The sequence below is a fragment of the Hyperolius riggenbachi genome, chromosome 6 (genome assembly GCF_040937935.1).
Source record: "Hyperolius riggenbachi isolate aHypRig1 chromosome 6, aHypRig1.pri, whole genome shotgun sequence".
In the NCBI taxonomy this organism is placed as follows: Eukaryota; Metazoa; Chordata; class Amphibia; order Anura; family Hyperoliidae; genus Hyperolius; species Hyperolius riggenbachi.
Window position 1 is genome coordinate 16,159,614 of NC_090651.1, and position 23,520 is coordinate 16,183,133.

Sequence of the window (23,520 nt, forward strand, 5' to 3'; positions counted from 1 at the left end):
CCTGCCCTAGACTATGATACATGTATTACACGATACATACATAGACATAGGAATGCCCTTGTGCCTGTCTGCAGCGCACTCCTCGCAAAGCTCAGGGAAGGAAGACAAAAACAGATCTGGAAAATTGGATATGATGTAAACAAAACACATCTGGGCGAGGAACGGCTTGCAGAGGAGGCTGTATGAAACGGAAAGGCCTAATTGCATGAAAAATAAATAACTGCCAGGAGGAGCGTATGGCTCATGTGTGCAACACGCAACGTTTTCATAAACAATAGATAAGCGGACTGGAGCATCGCTCACTTCCAACCTTTCCTGAGTCTGCAGAACTTTCCTCCCGGGGGTCTCAGAGAAACCAAAAAAAAGGGGCATCCCAAAAAAACCTCGAAAATCCAGGATTCTGCTGATGAGTGTTACTGCAGCAGCCTGTCTCATAGGACCGCCGGAAGTTATGTCTCATAGGCCCACCGGAAGTTATGTCTCATAGGACCGCCGGAAGTTATGTCTCATAGGCCCGCCGGAAGTTATGTCTCATAGGCCCGCCGGAAGTTATGTCTCATAGGATCGCCGGAAGTTATGTCTCATAGGCCCACCGGAAGTTATGTCTCATAGGACCGCCGGAAGTTATGTCTCATAGGCCCGCCGGAAGTTATGTCTCAACTTCCGGCGGGCCTATGAGACATAACTTCCGGCGGTCCTATGAGACATAACTTCCGGCGAGCCTATGAGACATAACTTCCGGCGGTCCTATGAGACATAACTTCCGGCGGTCCTATGAGACATAACTTCCGGTGGGCCTATGAGACATAACTTCCGGCGGGCCTGTGAGACATAACTTCCGGCGAGCCTATGAGACATAACTTCCGGCGGGCCTATGAGACATAACTTCTCATAGGCTCGCCGGAAGTTATGTCTCATAGGCCCGCCGGAAGTTATGTCTCATAGGCCCGCCGGAAGTTATGTCTCATAGGCCCGCCGGAAGTTATGTCTCATAGGCCCGCCGGAAGTTATGTCTCATAGGCCCGCCGGAAGTTATGTACACACATAAGATGAAACTCAGCGGAGGTGGCCAATAAACCATAAGACAAAATCATGTGATTGGTTTAAAATTACTGCGGTAATCCGATTTTTGTGGAACAATTCTGCATTTTCTGATCTAATGCTATTACCCAGTTGTGGTAAATCGTAAGCTACAATCAGAAATGCCCATTTCTGATCGGAAATTACAATTCTGTAGAATCTAAATGAGCAGCCCTGCCCTAGACTATGATACATGTATTACACGATACATACATAGACATAGGACTATGGTTGGAATAGATTGTGAGATCCTCTGAGGGACAGTTAAGTAAAAATATACTCTGTACAGTGCTGTGGAATATGTTGGCGCTATATAAATACTAAATAAAAATACTTGTGGGTTGTGATCAGGGGCTACTTACTGCTATCCACTGTCTGGAGTGCCATTGGTCCTGGAGGCGTCATGCCCCTGATTAAGCCACACCCCTGAACTAAACCACACCTGCTGAATGAAGTTACGCCCCCACAGGTGTTTGTACCTCCTTCTGTCCCCTTGTGCCTTCTTCTGTCTCCTTGTGCCACCTTTAGTCCCCCTGTGCCATCTCTGCCCCTCTGTGTGACTCTCTGTAGCCCTGTGCCTCCTACTGTCTACTGTTGTGCCCCCTTCAGTCCCCTGTGCAACTCTGTGTCTAGAGATGGATTAATGTGAAATGGTGCCCTAGGTAAAAAACAACTTTGAGCCCACCCTTGATGCTCACCTAACTTTTTTGGCAAGATTTGTCAGGGGTTAGCATAAACCGGGCCCCTAGACTCTCTCCAGGCCCTAGGCACCTGCCTAAGTCGCCTTATGGATGATCTGGCTCTGTGTGCATTCCTCTGTGCCTCCTTCTGTCCCCTTGTCCCCTCCTGTGCTCTCTCCCAGTCCAGTGTGTAAAGGCAGAGTATAGTGCAGCAAAAGCTGTGCTCTAACCTCCCCTTAGGAGTCCAGTGCTGTGCCTGTGTGACCATCCTGCCTGTTTCTTGCTCCCTCTAGTGCTGGAGCTCCTCATGTAGCGTTAATCACACTACATGCGGTAGGAGATGCTGAGCACTAGGGCGAGCGGTGAGAGCACAGGTGGAAGCACAGCACTGGACTCCAGCGGAGAGGTGAGAGCTCAGCTTCTGCTGCACTATACTCTGCAAATACACACTAAGGCCCAGTGCACACCAAAACCGCTAGCAGATCCGCAATACGCTCGCGGTTTTGGGAGCTGATTTCAGAGCGATTCTAGGTATGTTTAGAGAGGCTTTCTAAACATACCTAGCGGTTTTGCGTGCGTTTTTGTGTAGCAGATTACACATATTGTTACAGTAAAAGCTGTTACTGAACAGCTACTGTAACAAAAATGCCTGGCAAACCGCTCTGAACTAGCGTTTTTCAGAGCGGTTTGCGTTTTTTCCTATACTTTACATTGAGGACGAAACGCTTCCGAAAACCGCAAACGCGCAGCAGGAGGCGCGTTTGCGGCTTGTCAAAAACCGCAAACCGCCGGTGTGCACCATCTCATTGCAATACATTAGACAAGCGTTTTTAGCGGCGGATGCGGCCGGCGGATCGCTCCAAAAACCGCTCGGTGTGCACTGGGCCTAAGCTGGGGTGGGGCAGTAAAAGGGTGTGAAACAAAATGTGACCAGAGTCATGGGCTGTTTGTATCTCAGAGACTCCCTGTATTATGCATCCACCCTACATGGCACATGGTTTATATTCTCTAGTCTGTGGTGTCTTTTTTTTGGCGGGGGGTGACAAAAAGGCTAGGAACTGCCCTGTTTGTGATATGTTACATGGAAAGGTCTCAGGGCTCGTTTCCACTATCGCGAATCTGCATGCGTCCAACGCATGCAGATTCGCACATGTAATGCAAGTGGATGGGCCTGTTTTCACTGTAGCGTTGTTGAGGTGCGTTTTTTTCAGCAGTAAAAAAACGCACAAAAGAGCCAACGAATTCGCCTGCGAGTGGAATGCATGCGAATCGCCGCTAATGTATTTAATAGGAAATTCGCATGCGGCTATGGTATGCGAATTTTCATGCGAATTCGCATGCGAATTCGCATAGGTACCAATGTAATTCAAACAGGCAGTGACATGGTTAATTTCGCATATACCCTCACCTATGCGAATTCGCATGCGAATTCGCGGCAAAAAACGCGCAAAAATTCGCATCCGCATGCTAATTCATGGAATTTCAACAGCGGTGGAATCCAGGCGATTCTGCACCGCAATAGTGGAAACGAGCCCTAAGGGTTATGTGATCATAAATGTATCCACAGGATATATCTCTAGGCCCCGCATATGACACTCGCCCCAGGCCCCGCGTACTCTAAGGCCACCTCTGTCCACCTGCACTGAGCGATTTTGCTAGCGTTTTAAGTTAATGTACACTGTAACAAAATTAAAATTAATTGAAAGCACCAATCAGACTTTAAAATGCTAATCGCTACACAACCGCTGGCAAATTGATACACTTTGTAAAATCACTTCCTAAAACGCTCATGAAACCGCTGACAAACTGCTCACACAAAATGCTAGCGCTTGCGATTAGCGATAGCGTTTTGCAGTGGGTTCCAGGCCTAAGAGAGTAAATGCTGCACTATTCTTCATCATCGATGGAAGGAACAGACTTATACAGCCATCGTAATTCCAACATCATGTAACACGCGGCGCGCAGATAAATGTGCCCCCGCCAACCACATGAAGTTCCGCCGCTTAGTATATGATGCAGGGGTTAATACCTCTGCAGGAAGGAGGATTGCAGAGGTTGGTGCACGCTCGGTAGGTGACCGGTGCGCAATCAGCACAGATTGTTTTTTTGTCACATGTCGGTGGCAGCCACCAAGCCGGGATAATGGCATGTATTTGTCTTACCGGAGGGACAACACGGAGGCAGAGCCGGGCCGACGGCGCAGCCCACGAAACGCGGCGCTGAAATAATCAAACAGTAATTGCAGATGAAGACGCAGCTCTGCTGGAGGAAGTGATTTCTAATCAAGGAAGAAAAAGAAATATTGGCTCAGGGATTACCATAAATTTCAGGCCAGGATATTTATTACCCTCGTGGGGCTCAGGTGCAGCGAATGGCAGAATATTCATTTATTGTGAATGCGGAGTGATGCTGAGAAAAGGGGCCTTATTATTATTAATCCCTCTGACTCCCTGCAAATCCGCCAGATTATAGGGGAGATATTATTATAGGCGCACACGTATGGGCACACGCACAGCGAGAATATGCACATATATAATGTATACACGCTTCCCTCCCATAACAGGCCGGCTGGGTGAGGATAGAAGAAGCGGCATAGAGGCAGGTGTGGGCGGAATAAATACAACGATAACAAAAACGATGTCACAGAGAGATGTGAGCCGTAAACAGCTAATACACATCACAGCGATCGAGATATACAACCCGTCGTAAAACACATTAGCGCCTTTTTGGGGGGAAATACGCAGCCCATGATTGAATGTATTAACTGATCATCTGTGGGCCTTTATGCAATATATTATAGGCTGCTGTGTAATGATGTTTACTGGCTCAATAAGAAGAAAGTATTTAAAGGGCAACTGAAGTGAGAGACATATGGAGGCTGCCATGTTTATTCCTTTTAAAGTGGAGCTGAACTCTTGCACAGGACTAAGGGAAACAGAGAAATGCACCCTGTATGTATTTAGAGAGTTTAGCCTGTCTAATCCCCCCTCATATGTGACTAATCACAAGTTGTAATTTGATCCCTCAGCTATGTCACCTGGCTGCCACGACAGAGAGGCTAATTTAAAAACACAAGATGTTAACAATATTTCTACTTCCTTGAAAGCAGGAAGTAGAAACACTGCAGATGTATTGCAGGATTTGTATCAGCTGTAACAAAGAAAGTTTTTTTTTAAAGGTTATTATGCTGGTGTATATTTATTTTTGAGCAGAGAAGAAGTTCTGAGTTCAGGTTCGCTTTAAGCAATACCAGTTACCTGGCTGTCCTGCTGATCCTCTGCCTCTAATACTTTTCGCCATGGACCCTGAACAAGCATGCAGCAGATCAGGTGCTCTGACTGAAGTGTGAATTGGATTAGCTGCATGCTTGTTTCAGGTGTGTGATTTAGAAACTACTGCAGCCAAAGAGATAAGCAGGATAGCCAGGCAACTGGCATGGTTTACAAATAAATAAATATGGCAGCCACCACATCCTTCTCAGCTCAGGTTCCCTTTAAACTGAGTAAAATTATTTAATATAAACACGTGATGTACCTGCAAATGAATATTACATACTAACCTCACCGTCAGTTCCTCTCAGAAGCTCACCATTTTCTTCTTACAGCGATCCCTTCCAGTTCTGACAAGATTTTGTCAGAACTGAAATATACCAGTTGCTGTCAGTTAAAACTGAAAGAGCAATTGATGAGCAAGGTAATGTCCATGTATCCCTAAGGCTCAAGTGGACAATATTACAGTTTAACTGTGAGCTGACCAGGAAGCTGTTATGGGGTAATGGCCTTTTTCAGAAAGGGGAACAGGGAATTCCATTGATCACAGTGGACAAACCAGACGCAGGAGAGGAGAAAGAGATCGAGGAGTTGGGAGGTAAGTATGACATGTTTATTTTGACTTTTATTTTTCAGTTCAGGTTTGCTTTACAGGGAATCTGAAGTGAACATAAACGTATGATATAATGATTTGTATGTGTAGTACAGCTAAGAAATAAAACATGAGCAGCACAGATATTGTTTCCAGTACAGGAAGAGTTAAAAAACTTCAGTTGTTCTCTATGCAAAAGAGCTTCTCTGAGCTCCACGACCAATTTGGTCACTGTTTCCTGGAGCATTTATACATCAAAAAAACAGAAACAGATTTAGATAACATTTGCACTCCTGGGAAGTCAAAAAGTTCATTAGTTCTGCTTGTGTTATAGTTTAAAAGAGTATGGCTTGTAATTGCAAATATTAGAGAATTATGCAATGTTACAAAAACAAGCTATATATATATATATATATAATTAAAATATGAGACTATTTTCATTACTACTAATGTTCTATTAATTATCAGTACTACACATACAAATCATTACATCATAAGTTTTTTCACTTCATTGTCACTTTAAAGGACACCCGAAGTGACATGTGACATGATGAGATAGACATGTGTATGTACAGTGCCTAGCACACAAATAACTAGGCTGTGTTCCTTTTTTTTCTTTCTCTGCCTGAAAGAGTTAAATATCAGGTATGTAAGTGGCTGACTCAGTCCCGACTCAGACAGGAAGTGACTACAGTGTGACCCTAACTGATAAGAAATTCACCTTTTTATCTCTTTCTTGCTCTCAGAAGCCATTTTCTGCTAGGAAAGTGATTTATAGTTGTAATTTCTTATCAGTTAGGGTCACACTATAGTCACTTCCTGTCTGAGTCAGGACTGAGTCAGCCACTTACATACCTGATATTTAACTCTTTCAGGCAGAGAAAGAAAAAAAGGGAACACAGTATAGTTATTTGTGTGCTAGGCACTGTACATGCACATGTCTATCTCATCATGTCACATGTCACTTCGGGTGTCCTTTAACCTCCCTGGCGGTATGATTCCTTCTGATTTTAGGGTCTAAAAGCGGTACAAGTTTTTCATGCACTCATAGACCCAAGAATCATAAAAAAAAATCATACCAGCAGAGAGTCTGCAGCAGCCCCAGCAATCACTCACCTCCCTGGGATCCAAAGCTGCAGTTTTTCCTCTGTCCTCTGGGTGGCACTGCAACCCTAAAGTGAGATTGGTGGCTGTCGTCATGATGACCAGGGGGAAGCAGAGCTCACCAGGGGGAAGCAGAGCCTCGAAGGAGCGGAAAAAGAATGGCGCCAGACATCGGGATCCCCCGGGAGGTGAGTTGATACGCTCGCTGCGCGCATTGCTCTGCATAGAGCCTCCGGCAGCTACCCTGAGTGCAGCTCGGGGTTACCGCTCTGAGCTGTGGTTTTCCGTCCCGACTTTAGCTCAAGGTGAGCGCTGAGCGCGGCCCCCTGACTGAGCCCGCCCACCCATGCACAGCAGCCTGGAGCTGCGGACTCCGTGCTACTGCGCATGCGGTCTTGCGTGGATACTGCACACACATGAACCAGGAAGTGGAGCTGCACAGCTCCGATGTGAAGGGGGGCCGTGCTCAGCAACGGGGGGCTTGGAGTAACCAAGGACATCCTCATTAGGATCCTGAAGAGTCCTTCTCTAAGTGTCAAGTGCTAGATTTTGAACCCGAGCTTCTGCTCGGATTCGCTTTAACCTTACTGGCGTTCAGTTTCCCCAGGTTTTCTGTGCAAAAAGTGATTCAATTAATTTTTATACCTTTTTTTTTTCTGTAACTTGCCAAAATGTTTTCAAGTAAGGGTCTAGTCTAGTATACAGTACAGGAGAGGATTAACGTGTATGCACGTCAATACTGTTCACAGCATGTTTTTTATTGACGTGAATAACCGCCAATACCGATAGGAAGGTTAAAGTGAACCTCCGGACTAAAAATCTACTCCGCAGAACTGAAAAGGCTTGGTGTTTCTTTAACAGTTTCACATCATCAGAACTTTGTTTTTCTTACCAAAGCATCATTTTTAGCTGCATTTTTAGCTAAGCTCCACCCATCAAAGAAAAAAAGCCCGGATTTTTTTCCCCTGATGCTGTGCAGAGCATGATGGGATTTCCTATGTTGTTGTTCACGTTGCCTAGCAACTGGGAGGGGTGATCAGCACACAGGACAGTTGGAACTGTGTCTCATGCTCCCTGTCACCTCCTTTCAACCAAAAAGATGGCTGCCCCCATGAAATCAAACATTTGCCTGTTCTTTTAAAACAGTGTGGGTAAGAGATTATGTTACCTATCTATTTTAATTAACATAACTAAAGTAACTTAATGACAGTATGTTTGTTTACGCTGAAGTTCCTCTTTAAGTGGGACTTACTTACCAGGTATGTCAGGCCCAGTGCACACCAAAACCGCTAGCAGATCCTCAAAACGCTAGCGGTTTTTGGAGCAGATTTCAGAGCGATTCTAGGCATGTTTACAGAGGTTTTCTAAACATGCCTAGCATTTTTGGGAGCATTTTTGTGTAGCAGATTTTATATATTGTTACAGTAAAAGCTGTTACTGAACAGCTACTGTAACAAAAACGCCTGGAAAACCGCTCTGATCTGGCGTTTTCCAGAGAGGTTTGTGTTTTTCCTATACTTTACATTGAGGCAGAAACGCTACTGCAAACCGCATACGTGCAGCAGGAGGCACGTCTATGGTTTGCTAAAAACCTCAAACTGCTGGTGTGCACCATCCCATTGAGATACATTAGCCAAGCGTTTTCACAGAAGGATGCGGTTGGCAGATCGCTCCTAAAACCGCTCGGTGTGCACTGGGCCTTAGAAACAGTTTGGAATAGGCAAGTATGGTGATTATTAGAGCCATAGTAACAGCGATAGAAGGTGTACCGGAAACTGCGGGCCCAAGGAGCATGCGACAAGTCCAATCTGTGCACAACCTGCTCCCCAGGGATGATTGCAGGCAGTACTTTACAATGCTGCAACCCATTATAACGCTCCTGTCGCACTGTGAACGTCACATAGGTGGTGCATCGCGCTAAGCTGCGTTTCAAAGCGCCCGTTACACCACAACGTAATGCACCACTGAGGACATGGCCTTAGTCACCTCCAGTCAAGGCTTCATCACACCACCACTACATTTTCATCACACCTTATCACATCTCCAGACACAGCTTTATGACACCTCCACAACTTCATCATTCCTCCAGCAACACCTTCATCACACCTCCAGTTACACCCACACCACACCTTCAGTGACAACCGAATCACACCTCCAGCCACACCATCATCCCACCCCCAGCCACACCTTCATTATTCATCCAGTCACACCTCCAGTTATACCTCTAGTCCTACCTTCATCACACCGCCAGTTACATCTTCATCAGTCCTCTAGTTACACCTTCATTACACCATTACACCTCCGGTCACACCTTCATCACACCACTAGTCACACCTTCATCACACCTCCAGCCACACCTTCATCACACCTCCAGCCACATCTTCATCACACCTCCAGCCACATCTTCATCACACCTCCAGCCACGCCTTCATCACACCTCCAGCCACGCCTTCATCACATCTCTAGCCACACCTTCATCACACCTCCAGTTACTCTCCTATAACACCTCCAGCCACACCTTCATCACACCTCCAGCCACACCTCCAGTTACACCCACATCACACCTCCCGTCACACCGTCATCACACCTCCCGCCACACCACCACACCTCCAGTTACTCCCCCATAACACCTCCAGCCACACCTTCATCACACCTCCAGTTACTCCCCCATAACACCTCCAGCCACACCTTCATCACACCTCCAGTTACTTCCCCATAACACCTCCAGCCACACCTTCATCACACCTCCAGTTACTCCCCCATAACACCTCCAGCCACACCTTCATCACACCTCCAGTTACTTCCCCATAACGCCTCCAGCCACACCTTCATCACACCTCCAGTTACTCCCCCATAACACCTCCAGCCACACCTTCATCACACCTCCAGTTACTCCCCCATAACACCTTCAGCCACACCTTCATCACACCTCCATTTACTCCCCCATAACACCTCCAGCCACACCTTCATCACACCTCCAGTTACACCCACGTCACACCTCCAGCCACACCTTCATCACACCTCTAGTTACACCCACATCACACCTCCAGTTACACCCACATCACACCTCCAGCCACACCTTCATCACACCTCCAGCCACACCTTCAACACTCCTCTAATGAGACACATCATTATAAAATTAAATTAAGAAAATAAATATGTTAATTTTAGGATAAAAAGTTGTTTTTTCCTTTTGTTTTTTCCTTTCCTTGTATATTATCACATGCAGATAAGCAAAGCAATCATTTCACATCTATACACAATCTAGCACAACATAGCCAAGTTTTTATTGGGTAAATACATGTATTTATACAGATCTGTACTTCGGGCCAAAACAGTGGACAGTAAAGGAAAGAGGGATGAGGGATTTGCTACCAAAGGAGGGACTGTGCCATCAAGACAGGGACAGGTGTAAATGATGTGTACTGCCCAGGCATGAAGAAGAATCTGAAGCAAAGTCAAAATTTTTTTTTAAATAACGGCAAGAAAGGGACCCCCGCCCGCTTTTCTTGGGAAAAAAATAAAACATTATATGTCCATTGTAACACACTCTGCACTGGTTGAAAGAAGGTCTGATTTAATGATAGGACTGATTCATTTACCAAGACGCTTAGAGTAATGTTATTGTGTAAGCCAGAAAACTCAGCAATCCCTATAGTCTGTGCATGGAAATCTTCTCTCTGCTATAACCCACTTTGGCCTACAGATGGCAGCCTTTCTCCTGAAAATATCACCAGTCTCTGCAATCAGGAGCTTAGTGCACTTCATATGCTCCAAATTCTCTGCTTCTTGTGTCGCCTCTCTACCTAGCTGACACCCCTGACTTCCCAAATGTGGCTGATTGATGCAGCCACTTCAATCATGAAGAAGATACACTAGAATTCCTTTTCTGCTAAAGCTGGCTCAGATGAACAGAACAAAGACTTAGGCCCTTATTCAAGTCACTATTTCTCCTAAGTTTTCTCCTAGGAGATAATATTTCATGCTTAAAGAAAACCTGAACTGAAAATTCAAAGTCAAAATAAACATACACAAGTCATACTTACCTCCCTTGTAATCTACTCATCAATCTCTCTCTCCTCTCCTGCATCCTATTTGTTCACTGTGATCCACGGAATTCTCCGTCCTCCATTTTGAAAATGGCCATTACCTCATAACAGCTTCCTGGTCAGCACACTGTTAAACTGTAACATCGCCCACTTGAGCCATAGGGAAACATAGACATTACCGGGCACATCAGTTGTCCGCTCAGCTATAACTGACAGTAACTGATATATAACTGACAGCAACTGATATTTTCAGTTCTGACAAAATGTTGTCAGAACTGGAAGGGATCATTGTCAGAAGCAAATGGTGAGCTTCTGAGAGGAACTGATGGCAAGGTAACTATGTAATGTTCATTTGAAGTTACCTCATGTGTTTATTTTAAATCATTTTACTCAGTACAGGTTCCCTTTAAAGAGAACCCGAGGTGGGGTTCTGACAATGCAATCCGCATACGGAGGCTGGGTCTGCCTATACAGCCCTCTGTTGCTCTCCAGATACCCCCTAACCCCCCCTGCGCTCTGCGATCACCCATAAATCACAGCCGCTCTGTGTGGGCTGTGTTTACCTCTGTATTGTCAGTCTTGGCACTCCTCCCGCCTCCTGCATAGCTCCGGTACCCGCCCGCGTCCCTTCCCTCCAATCACCGGGGAGGGAAGGGATGCGGGGGGCAGGACCGGAGCTCTGCAGGAGGCGGAGGGAGCAGCAGACTGACAGTACAGAGGTAAACACAGCCCACACAGCGCGGCTGTGATTTATGGGTGATCACAAAGTGCAGGGGGGGGGGGCTTAGGGGGGATCTGGAGAGCAACAGAGGCTGGGCTGTATAGGCCGACCAAGCCTCTGTATGCGGATTGCATTGTCAGAACCCCACCTCGGGTACTCTTTAACATCGCTTTTTCAGCACTCTTCAATTAAATAGATGCAAAAAGGAGGTGATTAACCACTTAACGACCGCCCCCAGCCGATGGGCGGCGGCAAAGTCCGGGCCCAAACGACCGCAATACGCCCATCGGCGGGGGCGGCTGCGGGAGTGGCTATGCGGCGATCGCGTCATTTGTGACGCGAACAGCCGCCGGGGACTGGCTCCGCCCACCGCTCGCTGTAACCCGCCGGCCGTTCGGAAGCGCCGGCGGGTTACTAGCTGCCCGATCGCCGCACGGAAAGTGTATAATAGGCTTTGTAATGTATACAAAGCCTATTATACTGGCTGCCTCCTGCCCTGGTGGTCCCAGTGTCCGAGGGACCACCAGGGCAGGCTGCAGCCACCCTAGTCTGCACCCAAGCACACTGATTTCCCCCCCCCCTGCCCCCTGATCGCCCACAGCACCCCTCAGACCCCCCCCCCTGCCCACCCCCCAGACCACTGTTTGCACCCAATCACCCCCCTAATCACCCATCAATCACTCCCTGTCACTATCTGTCAACGCTATTTTTTTTTTTAGTACCTAATCTGCCCCCTACTCCCTCCTGATCACCCCCCCACCCCTCAGATTCTCCCCAGACCCCCCCCCCCCCCCCCCCCCGTGTACTGTATGCATCTATCCCCCCTGATCACCTGTCAATCACCTGTCAATCAACCGTCAATCACCCCCTGTCACTGCCACCCATCAATCAGCCCCTAACCTGCCCCTTGCGGGCAATCTGATCACCCACCCACACCAATAGATCGCCCGCAGATCCGACATCAGATCACCTCCCAAATGCAGTGTTTACATCTCTTCTCTCCTCTAAACACCCACTAATTACCCATCAATCACCCATCAATCACCCCCTATCACCACCTGTCACTGTTACCCATCAGATTAGACCCTAATCTGCCCCTTGCCGGCACCCAATCACCCGCCCACACGCTCAGATTGCCCTCAGACCCCCCTTATCAATTCGCCAGTGCAATATTTACATCTGTTATTCCCTGTAATAACCCACTGATCACCTGTCAATCACCTATCAATCACCCCCTGTCCCATCAATCAGCCCCTAACCTGCCCCTTGCGGGCAATCTGATCACCCACCCACACCAATAGATCGCCCGCAGATCCGACATCAGATCACCTCCCAAGTGCAGTGTTTACATCTCTTCTCTCCTCTAAACACCCACTAATTACCCATCAATCACCTATCAATCACCCCCTATCACCACCTGTCACTGTTACCCATCAGATTAGACCCTAATCTACCCCTTGCGGGCACCCAATCACCCGCCCACACGCTCAGATTGCCCTCAGACCCCCCTTTATCAATTCGCCAGTGCAATATTTACATCTGTTATTCCCTGTAATAACCCACTGATCACCTGTCAATCACCTATCAATCACCCCCTGTCACTGCCACCCATCAATCACCCCCTGTCACTGCCACCCATCAATCAGCCCCTAACCTGCCCCTTGCGGGCAATCTGATCACCCACCCACACCAATAGATCGCCCGCAGATCCGACATCAGATCACCTCACAAGTGCAGTGTTTACATCTCTTCTCTCCTCTAAACACCCACTAATTACCCATCAATCACCCCCTATCACCACCTGTCACGGTTACCCATCAGATTAGACCCTAATCTGCCCCTTGCGGGCACCCAATCACCCGCCCACACCTCAGAACGTCCTCAGACCCCAGCCCTGATCACCTCGCTAGTGCATTGCTTGCATCTATTTCCCCCCTCTAATCACACCTTGAGACACCCATCAATCACCTCCTGTCACCCCCTAGCACACCTTCCCATCAGATCAGGCCCTAATTTGCCCCGTGTGGGCTCCTGATCACTCGGCCAAACCCTCAGGTCCCCCTCAGACCCCCTTCCGATCACCTCCCCAGTGCATTGATTGCATCTATTTTCCCCTCTAACCGCCCCCTGAGACACCCATCAATCACCTCCTGTCACCCCCTAGTACTCCTATCCATCAGATCAGGCCCAAAACATCCTGTCATCTAAGAGGCCACCCTGCTTATGACCGGTTCCACAAAATTTGCCCCCTCATAGACCACCTGTCATCAAAATTTGCAGATGCTTATACCCCTGATCAGTCATTTTGAGAAATTTGGTTTCCAGACTACTCACAGTTTTGGGCCCGTAAAATGCCAGGGCAGTATAGGAACCCCACAAGTGACCCCATTTTAGAAAGAAGACACCCCAAGGTATTCTGTTAGGTGTATGATGAGTTCATAGAAGATTTTATTTTTTGTCAAAAGTTAGCGGAAATTAGATTTTTATTGTTTTTTTCACAAAGTGTCATTTTTCACTAACTTGTGACAAAAAATAAAATCTTCTATGAACTCACCATACCCCTAACGGAATACCTTGGGGTGTCTTCTTTCTAAAATGGGGTCACTTGTGGGGTTCCTATACTGCCCTGGCATTTTAGGGGCCCTAAACCGTGAGGAGTAGTCTAGAAAACAAATGCCTCAAAATGACCTGTGAATAGGACGTTGGGCCCCTTAGCGCACCTAGGCTGCAAAAAAGTGTCACACATGTGGTATCGCCATACTCAGGAGAAGTAGTATAATGTGTTTTGTGGTGTATTTTTACACATACCCATGCTGGGTGGGAGAAATCTCTCTGTAAATGGACAATTGTGTGTAAAAAAAATCAAAAATGTGTCATTTACAGAGATATTTCTCCCACCCAGCATGGTTATATGTAAAAATACATCACAAAACACATTATACTACTTCTTCTGAGTACGGCGATACCACATGTGTGACACTTTTTTGCAGCCTAACTGTGCTAAGGGGCCCAAAGTCCAATGAGTACATTTAGGGTTTCACAGGTCATTTTGAGACATTTGGGTTCAAGACTACTCCTCACGTTTTAGGGCCCCTAAAATGCCAGGGCAGTATAGGAACCCCACAAGTGACCCCATTTTAGAAAGAAGACACCCCAAGGTATTCTGTTAGGTGTATGATGAGTTCATTGAAGATTTTATTTTTTGTCACAAGTTAGCGGAAATTGATATGTATTGTTTTTTTTTCACAAAGTATATTTTTCCGCTAACTTGTGACAAAAAAAAAATCTTCTATGAACTCACCATACTCCTAACAGAATACCTTGGGGTGTCTTCTTTCTAAAATGGGGTCACTTGTGGGGTTCCTATACTGCCCTGGCATTTTAGGGGCCCTAAACCGTGAGCAGTAGTCTCGAATCCAAAGGCCTCAAAATGACCTGTGAATAGGACGTTAGGCCCCTTAGCGCACCTAGGTTGCAAAAAAGTGTCACACATGTGGTATCGCCGTACTCAGAAGAAGTAGTATATTGTGTTTTGGGGTGTATTTTTACACATACCCATGCTGGGTGGGAGAAATATCTCTGTAAACGGACAATTGTGTGTAAAAAAAATCAAACAATTGTCATTTACAGAGATATTTCTCCCACCCAGCATGGGTATGTGTAAAAATACACCCCAAAACACATTATACTACTTCTCCTGAGTACGGCGGTACCACATGTGTGGCACTTTTTTGCACCCTAAGTGCGCTAAGAGGCCCAAAGTCCAATGAGTACCTTTAGGATTTCACAGGTCATTTTGCGACATTTGGTTTCAAGACTACTCCTCACGGTTTAGGGCCCCTAAAATGCCAGGGCAGTATAGGAACCCCACAAATGACCCCATTTTAGAAAGAAGACACCCCAAGGTATTCCGTTAGGAGTATGGTGAGTTCATAGAAGATTTTATTTTTTGTCACAAGTTAGCGGAAAATGACACTTTGTGAAAAAAAACAATTAAAATCAATTTCCGCTAACTTGTGACAAAAAAAAAAATCTTCTATGAACTCACCATCCTCCTAACGGAATACCTTGGGGTGTCTTCTTTCTAAAATGGGGTAATTTGTGGGGTTCCTATACTGTCCTGGCATTTTAGGGGCCCTAAACCGTGAGGAGTAGTCTTGAAACGAAATTTCTCAAAATGACCTGTGAAATCCTAAAGGTACTCATTGAACTTTGGGCCCCTTAGCGCAGTTAGGGTGCAAAAAAGTGCCACACATGTGGTATCGCCGTACTCAGGAGAAGTAGTATAATGTGTTTTGGGGTGTATTTTTCCACATACCCATGCTGAGTGGGAGAAATATCTCTATAAATAGACAATTGTGTGTAAAAAAAATAAAACAATTGTCATTTATGGAGATATTTCTCCCACCCAGCATGGGTATGTGTAAAAATACACCCCAAAACACATTATACTACTTCTCCTGAGTACGGCAATACCACATGTGTGGCACTTTTTTGCAGCCTAACTGCGCTAAGGGGCCAAAAGTCCAATGAGCATCTTTAGGCTTTACAGGGGTGCTTACAATTAGGCACCCCCCAAAATGCCAGGACAGTGAACACACCCCACAAATGACCCCATTTTGGAAAGTAGACACTTCAAGGTATTCAGAGAGGAGCATAGTGAGTCCGTGGCAGATTTCATTTTTTTTGTCGCAAGTTAGAAGAAATGGAAACTTTTTTTTTTTTCTTTTTTTTGTCAGAAAGTGTCATTTTCCGCTAACTTGTGACAAAAAATAAAATCTTCTATGAACTCACCATGCCTCTCACTGAATACTTTGGGATGTCTTCTTTCCAAAATGGGGTCATTTGGGGGGTATTTGTACTATCCTGGAATTTTAGCCCCTCATGAAACCTGACAGGTGCGCAGAAAAGTCAGAGATGCTTGAAAATGGGAAAATTCACTTTTTGCACCATAGTTTGTAAACGCTATAACTTTTACCCAAACCAATAAATATACACTGAATGGGTTTTTTTTAATCAAAAACATGTTTGTCCACATTTTTCGCGCTGCATGTATACAGAAATTTTACTTTATTTGAAAAATGTCAGCACAGAAAGTAAAAAAAATCATTTTTTTGCCAAAATTCATGTCTTTTTTGCTGAATATAATAAAAAGTAAAAATCGCAGGAGCAATCAAATAGCACCAAAAGAAAGCTGTATTAGTGACAAGAAAAGGAGGTAAAATTCATTTAGGTGGTAGGTTGTATGAGCGAGCAATAAACCGTGAAAGCTGCAGTGGTCTGAATGGAGAAAAAGGCTCTGGTCCTTAAGGGGCGAAAAGACTGTGGTCCTGAAGTGGTTAAAGTAATGACAGAAATATTTTCTTGCTTGTTGGAGAGGTTTGCAAATGAAAAAGAGAGATAACGGCAGCCCTGACCTCGGGTGAGGGATGCCTCTGCATCCTCCGGAGGATTCACACATTTCCCTCCACCTCGCTGTTCCAGGACTCCTCCAGAAGCTCTCTGCACACCCCTCACACAGTAGCATGGAACATACCTCTACTGAGGAAGGCACAGCACTGGAATATACCAGTGAAGGAGGATTGGGGGAAGCCTCCCTCTATTGAGGAGGATACAGCACTAGAACATACCATTGAAGGAGTATGGGGAAAGCCTCTCTCTATTGAGGTGAGTACCCAATTGGGACAATGTTTCTCTTACAGGTAAACTTTAAAAGAAATTTTGTTGATAAGTAGTGAAAATATCATCGTGGAGAGGAAGTGACTTGAATAAGAGCCTTAGGCACAGCTTCCAACTGTCCCTCTTTTGGAAACCCTGCCCCTCTGTCCCTCCTCATTTGTCCCTCTTTAAGGACTGATGTACAGATTTTTGTAAATATTTCTATTGGAAAATGTGTTTAATTGAATGTAAAATGTATCCCCATCCTCTAAATTGATATATTTCTTACTTTCAAATGTCAATATGAAGGAAAATAAAGCAGAATAGACAGGACCAGTTGTTTGAATTATAAAACATCATCATTTTCTTATGAAATCTTTAAAGTGTGCGTGATAAGGGGTGTGTCAGGGGCGTGGTTAGAGGTGTGGCTTAAGTGTCCCTCTTTCGGATCTCAAAAAGTTGGGGGGTATGCCTTAGGGCTCTCAGACGGGCAGGTGATGGCGGTAAATTCACCAACTGTCAGATGCTCTCCTGCACCGGCCATGGAGTTACGTCTGAGGTCAGCCGCAGCCGTGCTCACACGTGATATGCCGCTGTTCTCTGTCACCAGGTAACGCCACTGCGAGTCTAGTGCTGACATGCCTGCTGTTACCAATGCTGCCATTCAGCTTCATTTTAATTGCACCCAAATGGCGCTCACGAGCTGCAGACGGGGCGCAGAACTGCCCGACAAGCACACAATTCAGCTTCCTGTCTAAAAGAGGCCTCAGTGGTTTGAAATGAGTGTTTTAGAGTAAAATACAAACACTATTGTTTTTCCTTCACCTTATATTTATCATTTATTTATTATTTATATTGTATTTAATAAAATCCACTTCTGAACACAACAGATTACCGTAGTTTAAGCAGGAAATTAATGTTTTCTGTTTTCATTATGTGATAAAATAAAATAATGACTAGGCTCTCTAGCAGGAAGTACATTTAGCGATGTCCTAGTTTAGGATTGGCTCAGTGTGCGCTGCATATCGCCGGTAACGCGTAAGCACTATATAAATATGAAAACTAATTATGTCTTCAAAAGGAAAACTATATATATTTTAAGTTATGATTTCTCTATGGAGATGCAGGCAAAGCTGGTAAAAGCATCAGGCAGTAAAGAGAGGACATACAGCCTCCGCAAGGCAGTGACACCACTTCCGGGACCTGGGCAGGGATGTAACCAGCATGGCTCCCAACTGTCCCTCTTTGGGAGCCCTGTCCCTCTGTCCCTCTTTCCTCCTCATTTGTCCCTCTTTCAGGACTTTGTCCCTCTTTCTATGTAAATATAAATATATTTCTCTAGTAAGAAATGTGTTTCGTTGACTCTAAACTTTATACCCATCCTTTTAAAGGGGCACTACAGTGAAAAACTGTAAAATTTTAAATATGTGGAAACATATACAAATAAGAAGTACGGTACTTTTTTTCCAGAGTAAAATGAGCCATAAATTACTTTTCTCCTATGTTGCTGTCACTTACAGTAGGTAGTAGAAATCTGACAGAAGTGACAGGTTTCGGACTAGTCCATCTCTTCATAGGGGATTTCAGCAAGACTTTTATTCTTTATAAAGATATTCCCAAAAAAGCATTTAAACAATGATGATGGCCAGCTTCCCTGCTCCCTACAGAGTTTTTTGGCAGTTGGACGGAGCAACTGCCATTCACTAAGTGCTTTTGAAAAGAAATATATACCTGAAAATCCCCTATAAAGCGATGGGCTAGTCCAAAACCTGTCACCTCTGTCAGGTTTCTACTACCTACTGTAAGTGACAGCAACATAGGAGAAAAGCAATTTATGGCTCATTTTACTCTGGGAGAAATGTACTTCTTATTTGTATATGTTTGCACATATTTTACATTTTACAGCTTTTCGCTGTAGTGCCTATTTAAATCGATATATTACTAATGTTAAAATGTTAATATGAAGTATGAACCAGGATAGAAAGGACCAGTGTGGTTTGAATTATTAAACATTTTTTGTTATTAAACATATTTTTTAATTATATGAAATCTTTATGGTATGCGTGACTAGGGGTGTGACGGGGGCGTGATCAGGGGTGTGGCTTAAGTGCCCCTCTTTCTCATCTCAAAAAGTTGGGAGGCATGCAATGGCCCTGGTAGAGGAGGGTATGAAGATGTTCAGGCGCTCCACCCTATTGGGGATAACATGTACAACTGTTGTTGGCACCAATGTAAGGGGGGTGTAAGGTGTGGCGATACAGCAGCCATCTTTGAACATGTATCTAGTGGAAGCCATGTTTACTTCCTGTGTTGCTGTACTATGTTAGGTGTGTATGTCTCTGTCACCTGTGAAAGGTAAACCTGCATTTTTCTGTAAAGGGACTGTGAATCCAATTTGATCCAATTAGACCAGCTAAGTTGAATAACCCAAAGACACCTGGACATTGTGTTAATTAGGAAATATCTTGCTGACCTCCAGCGCCAGGGCCGGTGTTGCCATTGAGGTAAAGGAGACAACTGCTCCAGGGCCCCAACCACTCCAGGGGCCCCCACCACGCCGAACACCCCAGGTGGTCTCCCGCTGATTGCTACCCGTGGCCCCGCATGTTCCATAGCTGAGCTACCTTGTAATAACTCACCTGTCCTGGCAGCTGCTCCTTTCCAATCTCTGTTTTCAGCCACGCTGCCTGTGTCTTCTGTATGCCTGGCAATGGAGCACGTTATTTACACATAACATGCGCCAAATAAGGAAGACATTGGCAGCGTGGAGCAGTTAGCAGGAGACACCCTGGTGTGGGGAAAGTAGGGGCCCCCAAGTTATTTTTGCCCTGAGGCCTCCACGTTGCTTACACCAGCCCTGTCCAGTGCAAGGAAACGGTTAATTAGACAAATACCCAACCATTTGTCAGAAATAGTCTGATGTGCTTGAAAGGTGTTTGCATCACTTTTGAAGTCTGTATACATGTAAACAGCCACCTGTTGCTCCAAATACACAATGGGCTGTCTAAAGTCTAGAGTCTGGTAGGGTTGAAAGCAATACAGGAATTTGTGAAATTAAAGGGAACCAGAGAGGAACGGGGGGTTGAAAAAAGAAAATGATTTTATACATACCTGGGGCTTCTTCCAGCTCCATAAGCCTGAATCGCTCCCACGCCGCCGTCCTCAGCTTCCTGGATCCGCCGGTACCGGGCCCGTCACTTCCGGCGGACGCGGCCAATTGTCCGCATCACAGGGGCTCCCTCCATACATGTACGCATGCGGCAGCGCAGTAAGCAGCCACATGCGTATCTGTATGGAGAGAGAGCACCCTGTAATGCGGAGAATTGGCCGCGTCCGCCGGCCGACTTGCGGCAATGACGGGACCCGGTGGCGGCGGATCCAGGCAGCGGAGGACGGCGGCGTGGGAGCGATCCGTGCGTATGGGGCTGGAGGAAGCCCCAGGTATGTATATTGAATCCTCTCTGGTTCCCTTTAACATATAACAGCATGCTGGGATATTACAAGAGATCTTTGCAAACCGTGATGTCAGCATCTGAGGAAATAAGATTATTTCTGGATTTGTACCCTCAGGTTACGCTTCTTGCTATAAAAAAATCAGCTGGGAAGATTCAGAACTTGTAGTTCCCTAGGAGATAGCAAGAAGCTAGGACTACCCTGGTCTAATCAGCTGCGTCCTACTGCAAAACCAAGTTCAGACCTTACTGCTGGTAACAGGATACTTTGGTTATTCTTTTATTTTTGCCTTGTTGTGTGTCTGTAGTTTTTACTGTGTTTTTTGTAAATATTTTGGATATATTTCTTTCTGCACTGTTCCACTTTTTGGAATATTAAATCTTTATTTAATAAGCCTGTCTTCTGATAAACTAAGCAGAGTTCGCATCACGTAGAGAGAGACTGCAGTGTGATTGTATTACAAGTTCAGTGCCTGGTTGTATGCTGGGATTGTGCCTCGCTACTGTGTGAGATTATGTGTGTGTCTGTGTGGCGTTCTTGTACATTGGCCTAAAGCTGACCCAACGTACGCAAATGCCAGTCGAAGTGTCCAGCAGTACTGTCGTGGACGGCTGCTGGTGGTGGCAGAGTGTGGTTGAGGGGTGACAGCTTTGTGTTTAGCTTGGATAAGGCTGCTCCCCCTCTCAATCTGGTCAAAAACCCCAGTCAGGAACTGTCTCTGCAGGCTTGCCGTAGGGCCAGTTCCTGACAGGGGGGCCCATGAAAGTAGTTGCAGGGGGGCCCTGTGATCTGTAATTACCCCGCTGGTAAAGGAACAGAAGGCTATAGGAGGGACACTGGAGAACAGTGGGCACAAAAAAAACTTGCAAAGCCCACAAGGCTCAAGACAGCACGTTACAGGCCCGTCTGCAGTTTGCCAATGCACATCTGAATGATGAGGGGAACTGGGTGAAAGAGCATCAACTCGGCTACGGCTGGGGAAGGGGTTTCACTCAGAGTTGCACTTCTGGTGCCCTTTTGGCTCTGCACCCAGAGGCTGGTGCCTCTTGAGCCTCTCCCTAGGTCTGGCCCTCCGAAGACAACAAGGAGGCTAAAAATTTGGTAATCTAGCCCTCCACGGGCTTGATTCATTTCTCCCGCCCAATTCAGGGGTGCTTTAAGAAGTCTGAAAATGGACTAATAGAATGCAGCAGCTGCTTTACTAGGAAAGTGTTGAAACGTAAATTCTATAGATAAGGTGAGAAATTGGTAAGGAGAGATAATTCATGAGAAAAGTTTTGTGGATGAACTAGTTTCTTTGGTATGACTCAGACTAGTAACAGGTTCTGTTGATGGGGCCTGCAAATGATCACTGATTCCGTTCCTCTGAATTGCTGCCAAGCCTTTTATTTCAGCGTCGTAAAAACCCCAAGCACCATCTCCCTACAACAGCGGCATGCGTTTCTGAGAGTTAAGCCATTCTGACACCCCGCCCCCACTCCGCCATGTGGAATTCTGGGAATGCACATTATGTGAGCCTGCAGCTTGATGGTTAATGTCTCCTGATGCCCACAAAGAAGCAGATGGATCCGAGTGATGGTCCGTGTGCAACCGTAACCAGCGGGATAGCCATGGAGGTCACTATCCGCACAATTACCCGGCAACAGTCAGCGCTAACGAGCGGCGGTACAAGCCGCATGCTCGGCTAAACTGGTCAGAAGAAGCAGCATACATTTCTGAACTGGTGGTATTAGTGGCTTTGACCATCATCTACACTTCCTTCAGAGGAGAATTATCTTCCGTAGATGTATCTCCATAGGTGCTGCATCCCCTACCGTATACAATTCTAACTGTCAGTATTGTATAGACCCCTTACCTTCTAAACTAATGGAAGATGTACTGGTAACACCGAAAAGGTGGCCATCTGTGCAGTGCAGTCTATTCAACAAATAACCCAAATATAGCAAAGTGTCCATTGTTTAGAACCCAGGAAACCGGAAGTCTCAACTAACCTCGGCATGCCTGAGGGGATAATGGGGACAGAACTTTTGAGGGATTGCAGGAAATAAACTAAATACCGATCCTCCGGGCATCGTCTTCTACACTTCATGTAGCTCCCATCCATGCACGGCTCCCGGTGCGTCATCTGACCCGATGCAGGTCACATGACATGTTGGGAGCTGTACACAAAGGACTGGGAACTACAGGAAGTGTAGAAGATGGTGCCCGGAGGATCGGTAAGTAGTCTCTGCTGTATGCGTGGAGGTTTGTGCTATTTTTGGTTGGTTGCTCAAGCAACTGGCAAACGCACATAACCGGCATCAAGCAATCCCTGTCTGCGCCGGTTATAAGGGACTAGTTTTACAGGTCAAAGAGTACCTGTAAGGAAAAAGTGCCCCATTTAGATACTTACCTCAGTAGAGGGAGGTGCCTGGATAATCCAGAGGCTTTCTCAGCACTGGGACGTCCGAACCTATTTGACAAGGGCTTGTTGAGGAGTGTGCGCTGCCATGCCCCTGCCTGTGAGCGAGCGCAGCCGCACTGTGCAGGACTCCTCGCACCTTACTAGTAGCAGGGAGCCGCTCAGGTGGAAAATCTGAGCCAGAGCAGCTCCGTGCAGGCGCGAGTCATCCTGTGCAGTGTGGCCACACTCATTCACAAACAGGAGCGCGCCTGCAAACTTCCAGAGGATCCTATCACCGGATGGGTGGTCTTGGGGAAGACGTGGGGAACCTCTGGGGGATAGAGGTAAGTATGTGGTCGTCTCTGTTTCTAAAGTCACAGGTGTAAGATTTATTTCCACCATAATGTTCAGAGTACTGTATGTGCAGCTAACGAGTCTATGGTTAGGGATAAGTGTGGTCCGTAGGTAAGAGCTGTACGTTTTTATGGTGGAAATAACGCTTTTATAATGCTTTTCAATGTGCCTTCACGT

The 23,520-nt window shown here is 46.1% G+C and overlaps 1 protein-coding gene across 11 annotated transcripts in view; it reads right to left on the reverse strand.

Moving 5' to 3' along the window:
• PKNOX2 (PBX/knotted 1 homeobox 2) overlaps positions 1-23,520 on the reverse strand; it is a 603,376-nt gene that overhangs the window by 155,657 nt on the left and 424,199 nt on the right. The window lies entirely within an intron of this gene.